This window comes from Schistocerca nitens, chromosome 10 (assembly GCF_023898315.1).
Source record: "Schistocerca nitens isolate TAMUIC-IGC-003100 chromosome 10, iqSchNite1.1, whole genome shotgun sequence".
Classification (NCBI taxonomy): domain Eukaryota; kingdom Metazoa; phylum Arthropoda; class Insecta; order Orthoptera; family Acrididae; genus Schistocerca; species Schistocerca nitens.
Window position 1 is genome coordinate 80,040,285 of NC_064623.1, and position 25,875 is coordinate 80,066,159.

General features: G+C 43.9%; 1 protein-coding gene across 1 annotated transcript in view; it reads right to left on the reverse strand.

The window, feature by feature from the left end:
- LOC126209891 (serine/arginine repetitive matrix protein 2) overlaps positions 1-25,875 on the reverse strand; it is a 690,162-nt gene that overhangs the window by 536,001 nt on the left and 128,286 nt on the right. The window lies entirely within an intron of this gene.

Below are 25,875 nucleotides of genomic sequence, written 5' to 3' on the forward strand. Positions count from 1 at the left end.
GCTATCTAGCATTCGCTGTGCTACCTCTCAATTAAACATACAGAGTGTTTCACGTATTCCATTACTGGCTTCTAGGGGTTGAAGAGGGGTCCCAGCAGATTTCGGCTTTTGGTTACATGGGCCATACAGCCAACAACGGTTCTTAAGTGCCAAAGATACATAATCGCAAAAAACCAGAATAGCACAAAATTACGAAGTTACCATACAAACAAACTCTTGAAGGAAAAGAAAAGAACAATTAGACTAACAACAGACAGCCGGCGGCAGTGGTGACGATGACATTGGAGCAGAATTACAAACAGTACTATACAGCAACATCATGACATACATGCATATGCTCTTACAGTAAAATACAAAAGACCCGGCTGACCTTGAGGGTCTCATGAAACATGAAACATGGCACCGGTCCCGTTTCGTTTCGACACCCACGGTCGTTTGGTCGGTGTGTCCCGACCGGGGTCAACTGCCCGTGTCCAGGTTCCAAAGGTCTGCATGGCGGCATCACTGTCCCGCTGTTATAGTTGTTCTTCTGGGAAGCACCCACGCCAGAAAAAGGTTGGCACGAACATAGCACGAGCAGAAATAATAAAAGTGACAGATAAAAAAGTACCTTAGCAACAGGATGGATTTTTGGGTATACAGGGTGTTACAAAAAGGTACGGCCAAACTTTCAGGAAACACTCCTCACACACAAAGAAAGAAAATATGTTATGTGGACATGTGTCCGGAAACGCTTACTTTCCATGTTAGAGCTCATTTTATTACTTCTCTTCAAATCACATTAATCATGGAATGGAAACACACAGCAACAGAACGTACCAGCGTGACTTCAAACACTTTGTTACAGGAAATGTTCAAAATGTCCTCCGTTAGCGAGGATACATGCATACACCCTCCGTCGCATGGAATCCCTGATGCGGTGATGCAGCCCTGGAGAATGGCGTATTGTATCACAGCCCTCCACAATACGAGCACGAAGAGTCTCTACATTTGGTACCGGGGTTACGTACACAAGAGCTTTCAAATGCCCCCATAAATGAAAGTCAAGAGGGTTGAGGTCAGGAGAACGTGGAGGCCATGGAATTGGTCCGCCTCTACCAATCCATCGGTCACCGAATCTGTTGTTGAGAAGCGTACGAACACTTCGACTGAAACGTGCAGGAGCTACATCGTCCATGAACCACATGTTGTGTCGTACTTGTAAAGGCACATGTTCTAGCAGCACAGGTAGAGTATCCCGTATGAAATCATAATAACGTGCTCCATTGAGCGTAGGTGGAAGAACGAAACTAAAATGGGCTCTAACATGGAAATTAAGCGTTTCCGGACACATGTCCACATAACATCTTTTCTTTATTTGTGTGTGAGGAATGTTTCCTGAAAGTTTGGCCGTACCTTTTTGTAACACCCTGTATAAGGGAGAGAAACTGAAGGGCCGTGCATCATGTGCTCAGCTTCTGCAGTTGCCAGATCATCGCTGACGGAGGAAACCACAACAGTGAGTGTACTTCTTTATAAAGGAATCTCTGTATAAACTTGCACGTAGTGTTATTTTTGGACACCTTAATAATGCAATTGATGCATTAGATCTTGGTTTACCACGCAGTATTGAAGACGATATTTTGTTAAATTTTCGTTATGACAAAACGAAATTTATGCTGGATGCATATCGCTTACCAGAAAGTTATATTTTTAACGAGAGTGGTAATGTTCCCATTGTTAGCGAAATAATTAATGACGCTCTTCAAGCAACTGAAAAATTACACTTAATACATCAATTCCATGGCCAACAATGTGCTTACTTACTATGTCCAATTTTTCACAAAGCACATTTTCGCAAAGCAGATTCAAAATTACGGTGCAGTTTATTGACATTTCTTTCAAAGAAATTGTGGATTATGCTTGTCTAAATTAATAGAAAATGGCAAAACCAATCAGTACAACGTATTTTTCCAAATAGTAAAATTCATTTAATAAGCAAACGTCCTTATTATAGTTTTGGGGTAATTTCTCCGCCTCATATTAAGCAATTTGGACGCTGGTGCATGTTTTGTGCAAACACACCATTATTTAGAAGTGTACGTTGTGGTGGTGCCCTCCCTAGTGTATATGAATCAGAAGATGAAGATTCTAATTTTGTTAAAAATTTGCTTGCAGATTGGTAATGGACAACATCATCGAGATGATGCAGATGCCGTACACTCTTCTGGAAGCTCAAGTTCCGACTCCATCCCTGAAAGCACTTACGTACTTGGTGACGAGATTACACTCCAACATGGCAACACGAAATGGACTCTTAGGGGAACACACAACCTTAATTTTGAGCTATTTGATTCAATTAGAAGTTTCTTCGCAACCACCATCTGCCTTTGGTTTAACGACCTTATTAGATTTTCTGTAATCTCAGAGCCATGGTATTTCACTGACGTTATTGTCATCAGAGGACTGGATGATGTTAATGAATTGTGTAGACGAATTAATATTATTTCACAAAACTACCCTGGAGAAGTAATCATGTACAAACAAGATGGGGACCACTTCCACATTATCCATGACTGTATCTACTCTTCCAGACGATGCTGATGCCGTTTCCGCAATGACTCATTTATTTCCACCAGAATTTAAAAAAAAAACAATCGGCGCACCAGAGCCATCGCGGCCATGTCCGACATCGACTGGCTCAATATACTGTTATATCTCTACTCGCAAAAGCGGCCAAGTTGCGGGTTGCGGACAAGTATGGCTCAGAGGACCAAATAAGAGATTACCTGGTGAGTATGAATTTGTACAATGGCAAAGTTTCATCGAAGGATCCCTCTATGTATTGGAAAACTTTGGAATTATTAATCAGCACGGAACAGGGGTCGACAGTCGTGGAACACGTAAACAGTCGTTTTTCCCTCGCGCGATACGCTTGTGGGACGGGGAGGGGGGGAAATATGACTTTGGCGCCAATAGTGCCCTCCGCCACACACCGCTTGGTGGCTAGCGGAGTATACATGTAGATGTAGATTCTCCCCCTAACTTGCATATCACTGAAGGGGTCCACGATACTAAACACGAGGCTAGTTGCCAGTCTTCATTCCAATATACAGCCGGAGGTGGTTCATATTCGCAACTCCGGATACATGTCGCCGTAAATATATTTTTTTCTAAAACTTCATTCGAATTAAATTATTCACAGTTTTCACAAATAAAAGCGGAACATGTTTCTAAACTCCTGTACAGAGCAGCTGGTACATAATCCAGTAACCTTCAAGTCCTGAATTTGAAAATTTTTCTTCGCAGTGCATGCACTTTCTATTCTCCATCGTTGTCAAAAAGAGGTCTCCTAGCGTTGGGTTTCCTGCTCTTCGCCCTCCTGGTTTTGCTGCCTTTCTTCTCTCCGGCTGCTTTCCGTTTTTCCTTCTGTTCATTTCCTTTTCTCCTCTTTATTTGCCGCTTCGAGGTCACTGTTACAAGGACCTGCTTTAAGTATCGCCCTTCTTTCGACAGGTGCTTTCACATGTTTTCCCTGCGCAGAGTGGGGAGGAGGCCCCGGCAAGATGGCAACTTTGCCCGCATTGACGAGATTTCAGAAAAGCTGTATTGCCTCTAATAGCACGACCAAACTTTCAATAACTAAAGTAACATAATGGTGTCAAGATATAACAGTTTCAACACAATTTCATGAGAAAGGCACGTCTCAGTCTACCTCCACAACAAATACATAAACTCCAGAATGAAATCTTCACTCTGTAGCGGAGTGTGTGCTGATACGGAACATCGTGGCAGCTTAAAACTGTGTGACCGACCGAGACTCGAACTCGAGACCTTTGCCTTTCACGGGCAAGTGCTTTACCGACAGCTACCCAAGCACAACTCACGACCCGTCCTCACACCTTTAATTCTACCAATACCTCCCGCTTGCCAATCTTCACAGAATCTCTCCTGCGAACTTGGCAGAACTAGCATTCCTGGAAGAAAGGATATAACGGAGACATGGCTTTGCCACAGCCTGGTGGATGTTTACAGAATGAAATTTTCACTCTGCAGCGGATCGTGGGATTCGAAACTTCGTGGCAGGCAACTGTGCCTGGCCGAGACCCGAACTCGAGACCTTTACCTTTCACGGACAAACAAAGTTTCAATATGGTTCAAATGGCTCTGAGCACCATGGGACTTAAAATCTGAGGTCATCAATCCCCTAGAACTTAGAACTGCTTAAACCTAACTAACCTAAGGGCATCACACACATCCGTGCCCAAGGCAGGATTCTAACCTGCGACCGTAGCGGTCGCGCGGTTCCAGACTGAAGAGCCTACAACCGCTCGGCCACACCGGCCGGCAAAGTTTCAATACATAAACTGATTACTTATATCAGGGCTTCTGAAACCCACAAAAAGTATTGTAGCTTTGAGCAACAGCACAGTAAACAGACTTCGTGGGGTGACTGGGCCCTCCAGAAAGAGTAAGTTGTGGTGTGCGTACTGTAAGACCTTCGGTACACACACCATCAGATTATTTGACTTGTCGCTCTAACGAAGTAGGCGAGTGTCAGCAATATGTCTCGTGGTCTTATCGTGGCGTGTTTATCTTCTGCCGTTAGGTCAGACGATAGAAATACCACTTGCACGCTTAGAGTAGCAGAGTGACGGTGTCCAACTTTAAACAGAACTTGATTAATTTTCACACACATTTATTAAAATAATAAAAAGTATAGACATTACGTAAATTGATTCTGGATGCTATTTACAATTGGCAATCTGAAGTTCCTTTGGTCTTGGTACGTTAATCTTATTCACACATATCTCTGATACTTGATAAAGTGTCTATACATTTATCTTCATGGCTATGCACAGAAATATGATAATCTTCTTATGTGCAGACTGAAACTTGACTATAGAGTGGTGCAGACAAATGCAGACTGGTACAGATTAATGCAGACTGACTAATCGGAGGTATGTACACTCGTTATAATACCTCGTGCGTTCAGGTATCACTGCGCGAGTGTGATCCGTGAGGGGAAAAGGTTCTACGTTAGCAGCAATCTCATTGGCTGCGTTACATATTAATACGTGGATCGGCGGAAGCAGAATTTGGTTCGTCTCTAAGGCAGCGCCATCTCGTTGAGCGGAGACGGACGAGCGCTGCGCCTGTGCTGTTGCGCTTAGCGGGGGCGCGCTCTAGTGGTAAAGTTGTGTACGGGTGACTACGCAGAACTATGTACACAACATAAGTTTAAGCATTTTCCGCGACATGGCAGCACCAAACAGCCCGCAGAACCTCAGTGGCTACTTTTCCCGCCGTGGCCACTTTGGGCGGCTTCCCATTATGCAGAGATGAGGCTGCTATGGAAAACAGCGTGGATGTAGTGGACAGATTAGTTCCTCCATAAAAGGCAACACGAGAAAGAACTGGCGGCGCAGAGCCGCTGAGAGCTGGCCGCGTAGCCCTCCGCTTGTCCTGTCCTTTGTGTCCTCAGGAGGGCTGGGAAGAGCAGCGGCGCGCTGGTTGCATTAGCGGCCAGCCGTCACAGGCGGGAGGTGCGGGTGTAGCAGAATGGCGGACAGCAGTGACGTCACAGGCGTCGAGGCGCACAAAGGCGCCGTCTCCGGCGGCGCCCGCTCTGGACGCGGTGGCACGACACTCGCTCATCCTCTCCCACTGGCAGCTGGTGACGTCCACAGACGCGAGCTTCGCAACACGCGCCACCACGCCAGAGGTCAACGACCCGCGCGGTGGAAAGGCGGGCGACTTTCCCGCTCTGACCTAGCAGGTAGCTGCCGTTTCTAGCGGAGGCTGCGCCCTGGGAGGAGGGCGTAGTTCCGCCAGGCACCCAGCCCTATACTCCCTTCGTCATAAGAATAGACCTCATTAAACATTACACAGTGTATTCTTCCGCGTTTTCTGGAACCTCATTGGATTTCATAGATTAAGGCTTTCACGGCAGGTGTTCTCATCACTTAACACTTCCGGGCAGAGATGCCGTGGTCCATACATAAAACGTTTCGCCTTCGACTGCGGAATAATTCTCTCGCCAAAAGTATTTAACCTAGCCAAATCAGAATTTTATAACAGATACTGACCTGTGTGCTGATAGCACAATTAAATTCAGAGCTTTATTGGCCTTCAGCGAATGAAGCAATTAATTATTGAATAAATTGAAGTGGTGCTCTACTAGCTGAGCAGCTAGTTAGGAAGGCAAATGTCGGCTGCGCCTTCGGCGGTCCGCAACGCGGCTATATAAATAAGAGCGTGCGAGCTAGAGTCAGACCGCAGTTCTCGCGCACTCCGTGTCGGAAGCCGCGTCGCGTCTGTGCAGTTGCAAGGAACAGCCGTGGATGTCGTAGTACTTAACTCGGTATGCACGTAAAAATGAGTTCGCATTGGGATAAAGTGTTAATTGTGGAACGACTCCAGTGATTTATTCTCAGCGTATGTCGTATTTTCATGTGTAGCTGCAGGGCAGACCATCTTTCATTACTAGCGTGGCGTTTGATGAGTATTAACATCAAATTTTGGCGAGCATTCGCTTTGAACATTTACGTCGATAACAACTATTGAACAATTTCGTTATCTAGGGATAATAGAATCAGTAATAGACTCTGAACAGCTCTGATAGTGCAATAGCTGACAGTAGAATTGATAGGGTCTGGAACTTTATGCTTTATCGTTTGCAGAATATAGTGAAAATTGTTGTAGTAAACTGCATTTTCAATGAATCCCAGACATTATCCTAAATCCTCAACATAATGAATTTCAATGATGAATAACTTTATTTCTCCATCAGAGTGGGCACAGTGAACTTTAATTACAGGCATCACGTTTTTGCTAATCACTTTCTGCTTGCCAACACTGTAGTTAGAGAGCCTGTGTTGAGAACGGCAACACTACAATAGAAAATAAATTTTACCACCCGCCGCACATGCAGGTCACATACTCACTGGTTATCCCGGGTATCGCAGAACAACGATTCCTGGTCATGGGATCACTCCAAACGCAGCCATTCGTGTTGTGGTGTTAACGGCAACCTATGAATAGGACAGTGATTCCGTGGTGCAGCTGCTGCCTGTCTCCCAGCAGTGGTGCTGTATGAGACAGAACGTTGCGAGGAGTCCATTACTTTTTATTGCATGGTAAGTGAGTATCTGGAGGGCTTACGATGTCCTTGATGCACAATGTGATGAACTTGCCTTATGGTGATGAATGGCAGCTAGCTCTGAATGTGGAACAATGCGAGTTGATGTGGATGGGGCAGGAAGAACAGATGTTAAATGTTCAGATACGGCACCTCCTGGCCAAGAGAAGTCTATTAGTGTATCAAACATCGGCTCTAATCTGAGGGAGAAATTTCTGGTACATACGTTTGGAGCACAACATTGTGTTATAGTGAAACATGGACAGTGGTAAAACAAGAACAGAAGAGTATCGAAACATTTGAAATGTGGTGCTATGGACGAATGTTGAAAATTAGGTGGACTGATAAGGTAAGGGTGAGGAGGTTCTGTGCAGGATCGGACAGGTAAGGAATGTTTAGAAGACACTGACAACGAGAAGGGATAGGATAACCAGACATCTATTAAGACATCAGGGAATGACTGGAGGGTGCTTTAGAGGGCAAGAACTGCACAGGAAGACAGCGATTGGAATACATCTTACAAATAATGCAGGATGATGTTTGCAAGTGTCGCTCTGAGATGGTTGGCACAGGAGAGGAATTCGTGGTGGGTCGCATCAAAACAGTGAGAGGACTGATGGCTAAAAAAAAAGGAAATTGAAATGGCACGAGTTTGTGAGAATTGATGTAATGAAGGCGAACGTTGCACTTCGGCTTGATGGGAGAATTCTAGGAAAGTGTAGTTCATCTGTAAAGAAGACCACATATAGGATGCTAGTGCGACCGATTCTTGAGTACTGCTCCAGTGTTTGGGATCCGTATGAGGTCGGATTATAGCAAGTCATCGAAGCGATTCACTGGCGGGCTGCTAGATTTGTTACTGGTAGGTTAGAACAACACACCAGTGTTACAGACATGCTTCGGGAAGTGAAATGGGAATTCCTGAAGGGAAGGCGACATTGTTTTCGAGGAACTCTATTGAGATCATACTGAGAAATGGCATCTGAAGCTGACTAGCGAACGATTCTACTGCCTCCAACATACACTGCATGTAAGGAACACGAAGATACAACAAATTAGGGCTTATACGAAGGCATTATAGATAGTCGTTTATCTCCCGCTCTGTTCAGGAGTGGAACAGGAAAGAAAATCACTAGTAGTGGTACAGAGTACCCTCCGCCACGTGGCGTGCTGCGGATTGCGGAGTATGTACGCAGATGTAGGTGTAGGTGGGGACCGGAGCTGGCCGACTGGAACGCTGACGATGAGTATGCTCAACCACACGTTCCCCTTGTGGTCTAACACTGGGCCACTGTCACATCCGAGTGCCCCAGTTAATCTGGATGTTGGACGATTCGACCAACTCACCAAACGGATATCCGAAATGAGGCCTCTTTCAAACATTGCCAGGTGCTAATAACGTTGTCTCACACGAGTACACGGCATATCAGTGTTTGACGCAGTTTACACCCGACAGGACTTGTATCAAAGCTCAACACCCTCAGAGGTAATGCACTCTGGTTGCCCTTCCACCTGTCACAGAGATTTGCAACTCTATAATCATTAGCACGGCCAGCGACGGTGTACACACGTACGAAGTTCACTGACGTCGAAGCTAATATTCCTGATGATTCACTTTTTTAGTGTATCTTATTTTCCTGTACCAGCTCATTTGCATAGCAACAAATAAAAAAATATTTTACTTGAATCGTCCTCGTAATTACACTACCGGCCATTAAAATTGCTACACCAAGAAGAAATGCAGATGATAAACGGGTATTACAACTGACATGTGATTACATTTTCGCGCAATTTGGGTGCATAGATCCTGAGAAATCAGTACCCAGAACAACCACCTCTGGCCGTAATAACGGCCTTGATACGCCTGGGCATTGAGTCAAACAGAGCTCGGATGGCGTGTACAAGTACAGCTGCCCATGCAACACGATACTACTGTTCATCAACAGTGACTGGCGTATTGTGACGAGCCAGTTGCTCGGCCACCATTGACCAGACGTTTTCAATTGGTGAGAGATCTCGAGAATGTGCTGGCCAGGGCAGCAGTCGAACATTTTCTGTATCCAGAAAGGCCCGTACAGGACCTGCAACATACGGTCGTGCATTGTCCTGCTGAAATGTAGGGTTTCGCAGGCATCGAGTGAATGGTAGAGCCACGGGTCGTAGCACATCTGAAATGTAACGCCCACTGTTCAAAGGGCAGTCAATGCGAACAAGAGGTGACCGAGACGTGTAACCAATGGCACCCCATACCATTACGCCGGGTGATACACCAGTATGGCGATGACGAACACACGCTTCCAATGTGCGTTCATTGCGATGTCGCCAAACACGGATGTGACCATCACGATGCTGTAAACAGAACATGGATTCATCCGAAAAAAAATGACGTTTTGCCATTCGTGCACCCAGGTTCGTCGTCGAGTACACCATCGCAGGCGCTCCAGTCTGTGATGCAGCGTCAAGGGTAATCGCAGCCACGGTCTCCGAGCTGATAGTCCATGCTGCTGCAAACGTCCTCGAACTGTTCGTGCAGATGGTTGTTGTCTGTTGGGGATAGAGACGTGGCTGCACGATCCGTTACAGCCATGAGGATAAGATGCCTGTCATCTCGACTGCTAGTGATACAAGGCCGTTGGGATCCAGCACGGCGTTCCGTATTACCCTCCTGAACCCACTGATTCCATATTCTACTAACAGTCTTTGGATCTCGACCAACGCGAGCAGCAATGTCGCGATACGATAAACCGCAATCGCGATAGGCTACAATCCGACCTTTACCAAAGTCGGAAACGTGATGGTGATCATTTCTCCTCCTTACACGAGGCATCAGAACAACGTTTCATCAGGTGACGCCGGTCAACTGCTGTTTGTGTATGAGAAATCGGTTGGAAACTTTCCTAATGTCAGCACGTTGTAGGTGTCGCCACAGGCGCCAACTTTGTGTGAATGCTCTGAAAAGCTAATCATTTGCATATCACAGTATCTTCTTCCTGTCGGTTAAATTTCGCGTCTGTAGCACGTCATCTTCATGGTGTAGCAATTTTAATGGCCAGGTGTGTACGATAAATCCTGTAGAATATTGCAGCAACAGTGTAATTCGAATAAACGCTGCACTGAGACAGAGCAGGTGCCGCGCTATTACAACCACACGCTGTGGCCACCCCTCGATATTTTCTGAGGGGTCTGCGCTCAGTGGGTGGTGTGAGGATCGTCACAGCAACTGCGGGGGTGGCGGGGTGCGTCCATTCACGGCGAGGCCCCGGGCAGCGTGGCTGAATGCGGCGCGTCATTACGCGCCGCCTACTGTGCTCTGCCCTGCTCTACTGTGTACAGGCGCTGCCAGCCGTCTGACGTCACACGGCCACGTCGCAGCCCTACTTGAGGACGAGCCGAGGAGACCGCACAACAACAAGGCAAAATCGTTCGCCTCTATAGTGAAGCGCTGTCTCAACACTTTGACCGAACGCTGCCAAACTGACACTTCACTTCTTATTGCTCTTTCTACGATTCGGACGCACTGTATAAGGACCACGTGAAGTAAATTCCTCATGATTTTTTTCTTCCCTTATTTTGCCTTCCCTCTATTTCCTCGTTATTTCATTGTGTTCTCTTACCCTTAATACGTCTAAACAGTTCAAAAATGGCTCTGAGCACTATGGGACTTAACATCTATGGTCATCAGTCCCCTAGAACATAGAACTACTTAAACCTAACTAACCTAAGGACAGCACACAACACCCAGCCATCACGAGGCAGAGAAAATCCCTGACCCCGCCGGGAATCGAACCCGGGAACCCGGGCGTGGGAAGCGAGAACGCTACCGCACGACCACGAGATGCGGGCGTCTAAACAGTGATGCGCTTCCTGACCTTTACCAGAAACTTTCTCCCGTCCCTCCCTCCTGCCCCATCTTCTTAATGTCGTTTCGAATTTTTGACTTGCCTGCTTCCGCCTCATTGATTTTTGGTAAGTGCTTTCTCACTTCTGTGAACCACCTGATTGGCGTTGTGCTATTTTGTGGATCCAAGTGACCATAAAGCGAAATTCTCCTTTACCTGAAACCGTCAGATACATTTTGAGTTTGAGTGTGTATTTCTTCATTACTTTTTCTCACCCACGTACACTCTCCTTTTGTTGCTCCGAGTATTTTCTGTACTACCTTACTTTCCTTTTCTCCAACACTTCGATTTTTCCTTTTCCGCTGCATAAAGGCACTCCTGTTTTACGACGGTGTGGTAGTGTTAGATTTTGGTTTCTAGTAAGAGTGATTTTTTATTCTAAACATCTTTCGTTAACCGATTTCCTTCGCATTTTCTGGGTGTTATTTATCTTTTCTTCTTTATGTACACCGTTCGCCTGTATTATGTGCTCTGATTAGTTAAAATGATGCAATCTGTCGATTCCGTCGTATCTTATCCTTAGAAATTTTGGGGCAAATTTAATGTTCCTTATGTATTCTGTCTTCTCGAAAGAAATTTGTAATCTAGTATTTTCGGCCATCTCTCTCAACAGTTTGATTTTTACAGCTTCTGTACCGACGTTTTAGGAAAATAGTGCTAAATCATCCGCATAGGCTAGTCACTTCAGTTTCATGTCCCAGATTTTATATCCTGATGTCTTTAAGCCGAGGGTTACGTTATTACCTTTTTCAGAACGCAGTAGGAAAGCACTGGGAGAGGACATCACCTTACCTTACATCACCTTTGATTTCAAATGTTCCGATATTTATCCACGGAATTTTATTTTGCGTTTTGTTCCTGTTACTGTTTCTTTTACTGAAAAATTCAGTTTAAATCCTCGTGTTCTCTAATTGCTAGTCCTTGTCGGCACAGAAATTGCACGGTAGTAAAAATTGTCTCAAGAGCTAAACGGCCTTTCTTCTTATCAGTATCTAACTGTTCATTCATTTGGGAGGCTACACTTCGGTTAGTGATAGAATTTTGTTTCAGAATACCTTCTTTATGCTTAAACGTATTTTCATGAAGACGAAATTTTTGGAAAGCCTTTTTCCAGTTAGGAAACCCTACGGAAGTAAATGCATCTTTTTTTTTTCAAGAAAATTCTAATAGATTTTTAGCATCCGCCTCTTTGCAGGTTTTGCAAAAAACTTTTTCGGTTGATGCTTCATATTATAGCCATGTATATTTGATCATGCAAGACTTCTGAAATGATCTTCCCTTACCGGACTGTCCAAGTTTCGGCTGTGAACGGTTCGCGCCTAAAGACGACGAAACAATTACGACACAGGTTGACTTGCAGTATTATCAACTTCCAAGCGCGCATTTTTGTAAAAAATTTATCCATTGCAAAGTTAATTCACAATACACTTACACTAAAGTTAACGAATAAAATATAGTCATATGAAATAGTCCACTAGACAATAAAGTCAGAACACTAAACACGTCAGCAGCATGCACTGAACGAAACTATCCACACTGAATGACTACGACAGCAGGTCGGGCATTATAGAGTCGCGGCGTCGTAATGTCTGAGAGCGTTAAGGCGACGTTAGGCGTAGGGCTACAGGCGGCCGGCAGCTGTGGCCGAGCGGTTCTAGGCGCTTTAGTCCGGAACTGCGCTGCTGCTACGGTCGCAGGTTCTAATCCCGCCTCGGGCATGGATGTGTGTGCTGTCCTTAGGTTAGGTTTAGTAGTTCTAAAGTTCTAGGGGACTGATGACCTCAGATGTTAAGTCCCATAGTGCCCAGAGCCATTTGCAACATTTGGTTCCAGGCGCTTCTGATCCAGTCCTTTTGATGTCGCCGCTGCGACAGCGCTGGCCCATTGGCGCCAGAATTTAACCCAAGGTTCGCGCACCGCGACAAATTCTGTGCCCGCAGCACCGTAACACCATCACGGTTCACACCACTCGTTTTCAGTTAACCTGCTTACTACCATAATAATTATTTGTTTTAACACATTACTGAATGTATTTTAAAAGGTAAGTATCGTCAAACAAGGAAAATAAAAAATTCGAACATAATCTTGTGTTTTTACAATGCATAATATAACCAATAATTTTCTTAAATTTTTGAGGGGGCTCGGCTCCCATCAGGCCCCATGGAGTCGACGCCTGTGGCTGTTGGGATGGAACACTTGCATTTGAACAGTATATAAACAACATAAGAGGTAAAATTCAAGACACATAATGTAGAAACTGAAGGGTAATTAATAACCCCAAGAAATAACATACTTAATACTCTTGCACCACTGCGCTTTCCACAATGTACATAACAGCTATAGTGTTTTTGTAAATACTGTTTAGAAATAGTAATCCCTAGATTAAACTGCAGCAAACCGGAACTGCAAGACGAGAAATAGTTCTGAGGCTTTCAGACAAGACTAGCTCAGATAGGGTAACATTTCTCTCTCTCTTTCTATCCTAGTCTTTGCTATCATTTATCACCATATCTTCTTAAAATTTGAATCTATTTGTGTTTTCTTATTTCAATTTCTAATGTATTTTTTTAATTTATTACTATTTCCATTGTAATTGCTGAAAACAATAATTGCTGTTTATTTCGAAGAAAACTGTCTATCGACACACAGTCAACACGGATGCAGAAAACATCATTCTTGTGAAACACAACTAGCCCTTTACTCGCATGAAGTGTTGAGTGCTACTGAAAAGGGATGTCAAATTGATTCGTATTCCTAGATTTCCAGTAGACCTTAGACACTGTATTTCACAAGCGGCTTACAGAATATCGTCTCAGTTATGTGACTGGATCCGTGATTTCCTGTCAGAGAGGTCACAGTTCGTAGTAATTAGTGGAAAGTCATCGAGTAAAACAGGAGAGATTTCTGGTAGTGTTATAGGCCCTTTGCTGTTCCTTATCTATACAAATCATTTGGCAGACAGCCTGAGCAGATGTCTTAGGTTGTTTGCAGGTAAGGCTGTCGTTTATCGACTAGTAAAGTCATCAGAAGACAAAACAAATTGCAAAACAATTTAGAAAGGATATCTGAACGGTGCAAAAATTGGCAGTTCACCATATATAACGAAAAGTGTGAGATCATCCACTTGAGTGCTAAAAGGAATCCGTTGAACTTCGATTACACGATAGTCAAATCTAAACACCGTAAATTGAACTAAATGCCTAGGAATTACAGTTACGGACAACTTAAATTGGAAGGAACACATAGAAAATGTTGTGAGGAAGGCTAACCAAAGACTGCGTTTTACTGGCAGGACACTTAGAGAATATAACAGATCTACTAAGGAGACTGCCTAAACTACGCTTGTCCGTCTTATTTTAGAATACTGCTGCGCGGCATGGGATCGTTACCAGATAGGAGTGACGGAGTGCATCGAAAACGTTCAACGAAGGGTAGCACATTCTGCATTATCGCGAAATAGGGGAGAGAGCGTCATTGAAATGATACAGGACTTCGGATGGACATAATTAAAACAAAGGCGTTTTTCTTTGCGGAGTAATCTTCTCACAAAATTCCAATCACCAACTTTCTCTTCCGAATGCGATAATATTTTGTTGACGCCGACCTACATAGAGAGAATTGATCGCCATGATAAAATAAGGGAAATGAGAGCCCGTACGGAAAGATATAGGTGTTCATTCTTTCCGCGCGCTATACGAGATTGGAATAATAGAGAATTGTGAAGGTGGTTCGATAAACTCTCTGCCAGGAACTTAAATGTGATTTGCAGAGTATCCATGTAGATGTAGATGCAATATCGAATATGTTTCGTAATATCCATGAAACGTAAAATGAATGACGTGTTATGAAATGTAACGCAACATGTCTCTAAATGGGCAAAAAATAAATAAATAAATAAATAAAAGGCTCTGAGCACTATGGGACTTAACTTCTGAGGTCATCAGTCCCCTAGAACTTAGAACTACTTAAACCTAACTAACCTAAGGACATCATACACAGACATGCCCGAGGCAGGATTAGAACCTGCGACCGTAGCGGTCGCGCGGTTCCAGACTGAAGCGCCTAGAACCGCTCGGCCACACTGTCCAGCTAAATGGGCAATAAAAAGAACCAAATAAGGCAATGTACGGCGGATGTTGCAGTGTTTCTCTACCAAGTCACTGATGCATAACCTTCGTCCGTTTGGCAGTGTGGGGGAGGGCGTTATTGTACGGTTCCTCAGCTCGTCGGGTTCCTCGAGCTTGGAACCACAATCAGTGCGCCGCGCTATGAAGCCTCTTTGCAGAAACTGCCACGCACCATGAAGTCAAAACGTGCGGAACGCTGTCGGGCGGTGCGCGGTAACGCCTGCCCGCACACTGCCAATCGGACTAAGGCTTCGCTTCAGCGTTTCGCTTGGGAAAATACTGCAATATTCTCCGAACAGCCTGGATCTTTCACCGAGTGGCCCTCCGGCCACCTGAAGAAGACACGAGTGGAACTCGGTTCCAGTTGCACAAGGACGTGCAATAGAGGCTGCGGCCGACCTCGTTCTACGAAACGGGAACTGATCGTCATGTCTCCCAGTGTGATAAACGTCTTAACGCGTGTGGACATTACTTTTGAGTGAAACCAGTGCACGGTTCCGTTGTGGCGGGTGTTCGATTTCCATTTGAGTGCCCCTTATACTTGTGTTGTACATGCAGAAATGTGTATGATGTAGAACCAGGGTCAGCTGGGACACTGAGCGACATTCCGTGTTGGTACGGTCGATAAGGCCCTTTCCACATGTAAAAGTAAGGTACTCTACAGTAGTTAGTGTTTCCAGTGATTTGTCGCCAAATCTGTAACTTCACAGCAGTGGATCTCTTCGGTTTTTTATGCTCAATACGTTACATTTATTTACTGACCCAACCGTCGATGTGCTGCTAGACTTCCTTGTGGCCTAAAAATGTTGCTAGATACAGGCTGATTCAGCTGACCCTACCCGCAATGTTATATCCGGCCGTCGAAACCACGCGCGAGATTCGCATATTCACCCGCTCGCTACGGGGAAACTTTTCGTCCTACAGAAAAACGAAGAAGGATCTTTTTGCAGGAAATTTAATGTAGTTAAATTTGGTACTGGGATAAATTTTCGTTAGAGGACGTAGTTTTCGAGTTATTCAGGGAAAACTTACGAAAGTGACCCTCAAACGCATCCCCTTTCCCTCACTCAGCCCCCACCGGCAGGATTTCTGGTATATCGTTCACGACGCTGTCTCCTATCATTATACAAAAATTTGCGACTGCACGAATTATTACCCACTTTAGTCCTTTTTTGGTCTTCATTGACTACCCTTATTACGTCATCAGCTTTGTCGAGCACTTAAAAATTGTACAAATTACTTTTGTGTAAATTTTACCTAACAAGAACACTAATTTAAGATAATTAAAATACGTTGTTGGATTTGTCAGGCCTTGCGACTACGAAGCACCTGTGCTTCTAAGAAATCTTCTAAGGGATAAGTTTGAATCGACTTGTCAACATAATTAGTTTTAGCGTAACGTTTACAAAAGTAGTTTTTCTTTCATTACCCTCACGGGCGGATCTAAATTAATAATATTAACAAATGGTCAACGACGCCGGCGGAGTAGCAGCCCAGCAAATAGAGAACAAGGAAGATTCAACGTTGGTAATAGTTCGTGTAGTCGGAATATTTTGCACAGTGGTAAGAGGGACTGCCAGGAAGAACATACTAGAAATCGTGACTGGTGAGGGATGAGTGTCGGGTGAAAGTGTGTTTGAAGGTCACTTTTGTACGTAGTTCTTTGATAACTCGAAAACTACATTAAATTTCCTACAAAAAAAAATCCCCCTTCATTTCTTCTGTAGGACTAATACACTCATGCTCACAAATTAAGGATACATCGTGAAACAACACTCTGGTTGGCGGTTTGCGGGTTTAAATCACCTCGGGGTATGACCATTGAGTGCATTTGACCTGCGGTCGTCGCACGGTGGCGCTGGCAGCAGCCCACATACGCAGAGGTGTGTTGGTGCATGTCACAGTACGGTGCAGCGAGTAAGTGTGCAGACGTTTTCAGACGTGCTAATTGTGGGTTGAAAATGGATCGAAGAACACAAATTGATGACGTTATGATGGGTAGAATACTAGGGCGACTGGAGGCTGGTCGAACACAGCAGGTCGTAGCACGGATCCTTCGTGTGCCACAACGTGTGATCTCAACATTACGGCAACGATTCCAGCAGACAGGAAACGTGTCCAGGCGCTATAGTACGGGAGGTCCACAGGGGAGCAGTTGTCTCCAGACGCACACTCTACAGACGACTGAACAGGCATGGTTTATTAGGCTGGAGACCTGCAAGGTGCATTCCACTGACCCCTGGTCACATGAGAGCCAGTAAACCGTGGTGCCAAGAACGCAGTACATGGTCATTGGAACAGTGGTCCCAGGTTAATTTCACGGACGAGTCCAGGTATAGTCTGAACAGTGATTCTCGCCGGGTTTTCATCTGGCGTGAACCAGGAACCAGATACCAACCCTTTGATGTCCTTGAAAAGTACCTGTATGGTGGTCGTGGTGGGATTATGATTGGTGCACGTACACCTCTGCATGTCTTTGACAGAGGAACTGTAGCAGGTCAGGTGTATAGCGACGTCATTTTGCACAAGTACGTCCGCCTTTCCAGCGGTGCAGTGGGTCCCACCTTCCTCTTCATGGATAATAACGCACGGCCCCACCGAGCTGCCATCGTGGAGGAGTACCTTGAAACAGATCAGGCGAATGGAGTCGCCAGCCTGTTCTTCAGACCTAAAGCCCATCGAGCACGTCTGGGATGCTCTCGGTCGACGTATCGCTGCACGTCTTCAAACCCCTACGACACTTCAAGAGCTCCGACAGGCACTGGTGCAAGAATGGTAGGCTATACCCCAGCAGCTGCTCAACCACCTGATGCAGAGTATGCCAACCCGTGTGCATGGTGATCATATCCCATATTGATGGCGGGGTACATGCGCAGGAGACAGTTGCGTTTTGTAGCAGATGTGTTCAGGGACGGTTTTCTCAGCTTATCACCAATATCGTGGACTTGCCGATCTGTGTCGTATGTGTCCCTATGTGCCTATGCTATTAGCGCCAGTTTTGTGTAGTGCCACGTTGTGTGGCACCACATTCTGCAATTATCCTTAATTTATGAGCATGTGTGTAGTTCGTGCGCAGCGAGCGAGTGGCTATGCAAACCTCGAGCGTGGTTTACGAGGGCCAGATATAACACTATGGGTAGCAAAAAGGTCTGTTCATTTTTTCTGTAGAACTAATAGTTTGCACCTAACGAGCGAGAGGATATCAAAATCTCGCATGAGGCCAGATACACCATTGCAGGTTGCATAAAACAGTATCGGTAGGGGCAGCTGAATCAGTAAACCGCCTGGCCTCACATTTGCTACACGTTATCGAAGAATAGTCCCCGCGATACTGGAGTGAGAATGAAGGAACATTTTTTTTTTTTTTTCCTCATCAGTCTACTGACTGGTTTGATGCGGCCCGCCACGAATTCCTTTCCTGTGCTAACCTCTTCATCTCAGAGTAGCACTTGCAACCTACGTCCTCAATTATTTGCTTGACGTATTCCAATCTCTGTCTTCCTCTACAGTTTTTGCCCTCTACAGCTCCCTCTAGTACCATGGAAGTCATTACCTCATGTCTTAGCAGATGTCCTATCATCCTGTCCCTTCTCCTTATCAGTGTTTTCCACATATTCCTTTCCTCTCCGATTCTGCGTATAACCTCCTCATTCCTTACCTTATCAGTCCACCTAATTTTCAACATTCGTCTATAGCACCACATCTCAAATGCTTCGATTCTCTTCTGTTCCGGTTTTCCCACAGTCCATGTTTCACTACCATACAATGCTGTACTCCAGACGTACATCCTCAGAAATTTCTTCCTCAAATTAAGGCCGGTATTTGATATTAGTAGACTTCTCTTGGCCAGAAATGCCTTTTTTGCCATAGCGAGTCTGCTTTTGATGTCCTCCTTGCTCCGTCCGTTATTGGTTATTTTACTGCCTAGGTAGCAGAATTCCTTAACTTCATTGACTTCGTGCCCATCAATCCTGATGTTAAGTTCCTCGCTGTACGCATTTCTACTACTTCTCATTACCTTCGTCTTTCTCCGATTTACTCTCAAATCATACTGTGTACTCATTAGACTGTTCATTCCGTTCAGCAGATCATTTAACTCTTCTTCACTTTCACTCAGGATAGCAATGTCATCAGCGAATCGTATCATTGATATCCTTTCACATTGTATTTTAATTCCACTCCTGAACCTTTCTTTTGTTTCCATCATTGCTTCCTCGATGTACAGATTGAAGAGTAGGGGCGAAAGGGTACAGCCTTGTCTTACACCCTTCTTAATACGAGCACTTCGTTCTTGATCGTCCACTCTTATTATTCCCTCTTGGTTGTTGTACATATTGTATATGACCCGTCTCTCCCTATAGCTTACCCCTACTTTTTTGAGAATCTCGAACAGCTTGCACCATTTTATATTGTCGAACGCTTTTTCCAGGTCGACAAATCCTATGAAAGTGTCTTGATTTTTCTTTAGCTTTGCTTCCATTATTAGCCGTAACGTCAGAATTGCCTCTCTCGTCCCTTTACTTTTCCTAAAGCCAAACTGATCGTCACCTAGCGCATTCTCAATTTTCTTTTCCATTCTTCTGTATATTATTCTTGTAAGCAGCTTCGATGCATGAGCTGTTAAGCTGATTGTGCGATAATTCTCGCACATGTCAGCTCTTGCCGTCTTCGGAATTGTGTGGATGATGCTTTTCCGAAAGTCAGATGGTATGTAGCCAGACTCATATATTCTACACACCAACGTGAATAGTCGTTTTGTTGCCACTTCCCCCAATGATTTTAGAAATTCTGATGGAATGTTATCTATCCCTTCTGCCTTATTTGACCGTAAGTCCTCCAAAGCTCTTTTAAATTCCGATTCTAATACTGGATCCCCTATCTCTTCAAAATCGACTCCTGTTTCTTCGTCTATCACATCAGACAAATCTTCCCCCACATAGAGGCTTTCAATGTATTCTTTCCACCTATCTGCTCTCTCCTCTAACAGTGGAATTCCCGTTGCACTCTTAATGTTACCACCGTTGCTTTTAATATTACCAAAGGTTGTTTTGACTTTCCTGTATGCTGAGTCTGTCCTTCCGACAATCATATCTTTTTCGATGTCTTCACATTTTTCCTGCAGCCATTTCGTTTTAGCTTCCCTGCACTTCCTATTTATTTCATTCCTCAGCGACTTGTATTTCTGTATTCCTGATTTTCCCGGAACATGTTTGTACTTCCTCCTTTCATCAATCAACTGAAGTATTTCTTCTGTTACCCATGGTTTCTTCGCAGCTACCTTCTTTGTACCTATGTTTTCCTTCCCAACTTCTGTGATGGCCCTTTTTAGAGATGTCCATTCCTCTTCAACTGTACTGCCTACTGCGCTATTCCTTATTGCTGTATCTATAGCGTTAGAGAACTTCAAACGTATTTCGTCATTCCTTAGTACTTCCGTATCCCACTTCTTTGCGTATTGATTCTTCCTGACTAATGTCTTGAACTTCAGCCTACTCTTCATCGCTTCTATATTGTGATCTGATTCTATATCTGCTCCTGGGTACGCCTTACAATCCAGTATCTGATTTCGGAATCTCTCTCTGACCATGATGTAATCTAATTGAAATCTTCCCGTATCTCCCGGCCTTTTACAAGTATACCTCCTCCTCTTGTGATTCTTGAACAGGGTATTCGCTATTACTAGCTGAAACTTGTTACAGAACTCAATTAGTCTTTCTCCTCTTTCATTCCTTGTCCCAAGCCCATATTCTCCTGTAACCTTTTCTTCTACTCCTTCCCCTACAATTGCATTCCAGTCGCCCATGACTATTAGATTTTCGTCCCTCTTCACATACTGCATTACCCTTTCAATATCCTCATACACTTTCTCTATCTGTTCATCTTCAGCTTGCGACGTCGGCATGTATACCTGAACTATCGTTGTCGGTGTTGGTCTGCTGTCGATTCTGATTAGAACAACCCGGTCACTGAACTGTTCACAGTAACACACCCTCTGCCCTACCTTCCTATTCATAACGAATCCTACACCTGTTATACCATTTTCTGCTGCTGTTGATATTACCCGATATTCATCTGACCAGAAATCTTTGTCTTCCTTCCACTTCACTTCACTGACCCCTACTATATCTAGATTGAGCCTTTGCATTTCCCTTTTCAGATTTTCTAGTTTCCCTACCACGTTCAAGCTTTTTTCCACGCCCCGACTCGTAGAACGTTATCCTTTTGTAGATTATTCAATCTTTTTCTCATGGTAACCTCCCCCTTGGCAGTCCGCTCCCGGAGATCCGAATGGGGGACTATTCCGGAATCTTTTGCCAATGGAGAGATCATCATGACACTTCTTCAATTACAGGCCACATGTCCTGTGGATACACGTTACGTGTCTTTAATGCAGTGGTTTCCATTGCCTTCTGCATCCTCATGTCGTTGATCATTGCTGATTCTTCCGCCTTTAGGGGCAATTTCCCACCCCTAGGAGAAGAGAGTGCCCTGAACCTCTATCCGCTCCTCCGCCCTCTTTGACAAGGCCGTTGGCAGAATGAGGCTGACTTCTTATGCCGGAAGTCTTCGGCCGCCAATGCTGATTATTTATCAAAATTTAGGCAGTGGCGGGGATCGAACCCGGGACCGAAGACGTTTTGATTATGAATCAAAGATGCTACCCCTAGACCACGGGTACATTTATTAGTATTAAAAAAGTGATAAACTAGGACCGGTTGTGAGGCGATGAAAAATTTGCACACGACAGTGAAGCATAAATATGAGCATCAAACCAGTTGAAAGATTAATCATATGCGGAAGGAAAGGAATCAGGTGTTTAGAGATAAAAACTCGAGGCCGTTCATAGGAAGCAAGGATTGTTGCCGCAATGGAAGCTGTACTTTGTCGTAACGGAAGAAGCGTTATTGTGCACTGATTTCGGTACGCAATGTAATGCGTCGGTGCTATCGGTCGTTCACTGACAGCGTAATTTCGAGACTAAGCAGAAAACTAGTTTAGTACCTCAAATAATAGCAAATGTCGTGTTTCTCATGTCGGTGTAGCAACTAAAAGTGCTTTCATGATGTGTTATGGACTACGTATTCCAACTAGAGCAGAAATAATATTCATGAAGCATGTCGACAGGGAAATTTCCTCTTTGTATGCAAACGTATGCGCGATGCGCTGAAATGTATGCACAGAGTGTGCAGGGCGAGTGCGACTTCTTCCCTAAGCCGAAAGTGGGCCGCACTGTGCGGATGTCCGAATATGCGTCATACAGGAAAGCGGGAGAATATCGATACGAGGGATGTGTAAGAAGGAAAAGATAGATACCGCACACGAGAAAACTAGAGAGGCCTTTGAGAAAAGAGAAGCAACTGAATGAATATCAAGATCTCATTGTCAGATGCAAAACAGATAATAAGCAAAGAAGGGAAAGATGGAAGTAATACGCACTAAGACAAAAATAATCAAACAAATAAATAGAGACGCTCCATGAGGGAATTATCCGGACGGGACGTAAATCAGTAGATGTGCTGTCTATATAGACAAACAAATGGTTACAAGGGCAGAAAAATAGGATGGTTTATTCAAAAGAAACAGCTTCACAAACTGAGCAAGTCAATAAGAGTTGATCCATCTGGAGATTTTGATGATCTGACGCGCCAATTGGACAGAATTTTGTGCGATGTCCCTCAGGAGGAGATCCAACAATTCTGTGAATCAATGTCAACACGAATAACTGATTGCATAATGGCCAGTGGTGGACCAGTGCGTTATTGACATGCTTAATTTGTGAGGCTCTTGATTAAAACATCCAGTTGTTTTGAAATCGTAATCATTTGTTTGTTTGTACATGTATATGACTTCCGTTGCTTTCCGTTACATTGAGACAGCTCCTTCGCGGTGTGCCTTTTTTCTTTCTTTTCCTTGAGGTGCATATGAAGCGGCTAAACAAGGAGAATGAACTTTATGACAATTTTACAAAAAAGGGAAAAGAAAGCAGATCTTTCAGCGCTCTTCTCGCAGTATCACGTTTCCCGTTTCATCTTCGCTTAAGTCAAAACAAGGTCCCTGGCGTAGACAACACTGCGTCAGAATTACTGAGATCCTTGGGAGAGTCGGTCGTGCCAAAACTATTGCACATGGTCTGCAAGGTATATGAGACAAGCGAAATACGCTCACAGTTCTAGAATAATGTAAAAATTCCACCACACAAAGCAGGCCCTGACATTTAGGAACACTATCAAACTATCAGTTTGGTAAGTCATGGTTGCAAAATAATGTCATGAGTTATTTACAGGATAATGGAAGAACTAATAGAAGCGGACTACTAATAAGGTCAGCCTGAGTACCAGTGAAATACAGGAAAACGTGAGGTAATATTGACCCTACCTTGGAAGACAGGCTGAAGAAAGGCAAACCTACGTTTATAGCGTTTGAAGACTTAGGGAAACCTTTTGACAATGTTGCCTGGAATACATTTTCTGAAATTGTGGAGATATCAGCGATAAACTGCAATGGGCGAAAGGTTATATGCATCTCATACAAAAGCAGGACTGTAGATATGAGTTGGAGAACGAATTAAAGTTCAGAAAGAAGAAACAAAAAGTTTGAGGTCTACCTATGACATTTTAATTCTGTCAGACAGCACAGGGCCTGTAAGGGCAGTTGAAAGGAATGGCTCGTGCCTTTAAAGGTGGTTACAAGATGAGCATCAATAATAGCAAAACAAGGATAGTGGAATGTAGTCGAATAAAATGGGGCGATGCTGAGGAAATCAGATTAGGAAAGAAGAAATTAAAAGTAGTATATGAGTTCTGCTATTTGGGCGCCAAAATAACTGAAGACAGAGAAGTAGAGAGGATTTAATAATACAGACTGGACACAAAAGGACAGCATTTTTGAAAAAGAGAAATTTATTAACATCAAATATAAATTTGTTGGGCTGCCTGATGGTATTTGTCTGGAATGCAGCCATGTGCGGAAGTGATGCGAGGATCATAAGCAAAGACAAATTAATAGGACAAATTCTGAGGAATCAATTCGGTACTGGAGGGAAGTATGGAGGATTATATTGTATTGGTGCTTAACTTCGTAGCGTTTTCCCATATGCTTCAAGACACACGTAACAGACCTAAGAGTCCAACAGCAATACCTCCTCTGATTTCGGCACTTGATGAAGCATGGACTACCATTCATCAATAGACATTCACACACCTTATTTAAAGTGTCCGCATCACAGCTGAAGTCGTTATACAGGCGAATGGTGGACACACTCCACATCTATCTCCACATATAGGAGCCCTGGTAGTTTTCATCAGATCGTCATAAGTATAAACTACAGGAATATGTAAGGAAGTAGCTAACTAAGCAGGTTAGTCGAGATCTCGTATCTTCTGAACAATTTATTTCCTACCATTGGTCACTTATATCAGAATGGCTGATATAGACACGCCTGTCATCTGTACACTATTGATCCACAAGATTTCGAATGTCACATATACGATCAATGATACTAGTGCGTCTTATTTTGCTTTCTGTTAAACATCCTGCGTCAGATGTAACTTACTGCCTCCAACCTGCAACAGATTTAATCAGCTGTCACTTTGTCCTAGTTGTTAACTTCGTGCAGGGCGTGTCTATGCAGTACAATCTTGCTGCATAAAATCTCAGTTTGAGAGAGGCATTTCATAAAGTCTATTTTCCCCACACCACGGATAAAGATAGACCGAGAGCCTAACCCTGCCGCGTTAGCGTTTGAAAGCAATACCTACGTCAACTGACGGAGGACAAAAATCCGAGTTCTTGTCAGAAGTGGAACCGACATTTACAGTTTTTCACATTTATTGCTGAAATTAAGCACTGATTTTAACAGCTGAACGGTTTATTGTAGTAATTACATACGTAATATCTCAGTTAACCTAATTTCTCCGAAATTCTCGATATTAATAGGATGGTCATCGTTTTGTACTTTTGACGAAGTGAGCAGGCAACGAACAGTTTGTAACACTGTATTGACAGCTCTATCTTTTTACAGGCGACAAGATCACAGTTGTTCAGTGAATTACGGTACTTTTTTGTACTCACCGTCACTTAGTTCTCAGCTTCCATGCAAGGCAAAATATCAATTTGGCAAGGAGACTAGTTTTCTGGTGATTTCTGAACTATTCGTCTGAAATATTTTATTATGCTTTCCTAAGAAATGATATCCGTTTCTACGTATAATATCCGTTTTTTAGACGAAATAAACGTTGATGTTTGACGACTTTTTGTTAGACCAGTATATACATCGAAATAGTATTAAAATAAGAAGCGTGACATATCAGAAAACGTTGAACGTAGAGAAAACTCTTGCAGTAAATATTTACACACTGTCGTCTCCAAATCTTCATCATTCATCGAGTTTTAGACCTGAGGACCAACGTATTTTTACGGGGTAGATGTGTAATGATTCAGTTCAAATAAACCTTCTCAAAAACCTTCTCAAATGGGATACCATTCGCGTCTGATTGGCTGGTAACGAAATCGCTCCTTAGCTCCAGCCTGTAAATTCTCAGATGTCCTCTCGAAATCTGTGTTCGTCCTTTTTTTTTCTTTAATCAACGTTATCTGTGGAACGAAATATTACTTCCTTTTCACGTATCTTTCATTCCAACCAAGCGCTGCAAAAGATTTCACCGTTGTAATAAAGAAAGCTTCATTGGTAATACCAAACGCCACCTCTGGTCAGCTGATAGAGACGTTG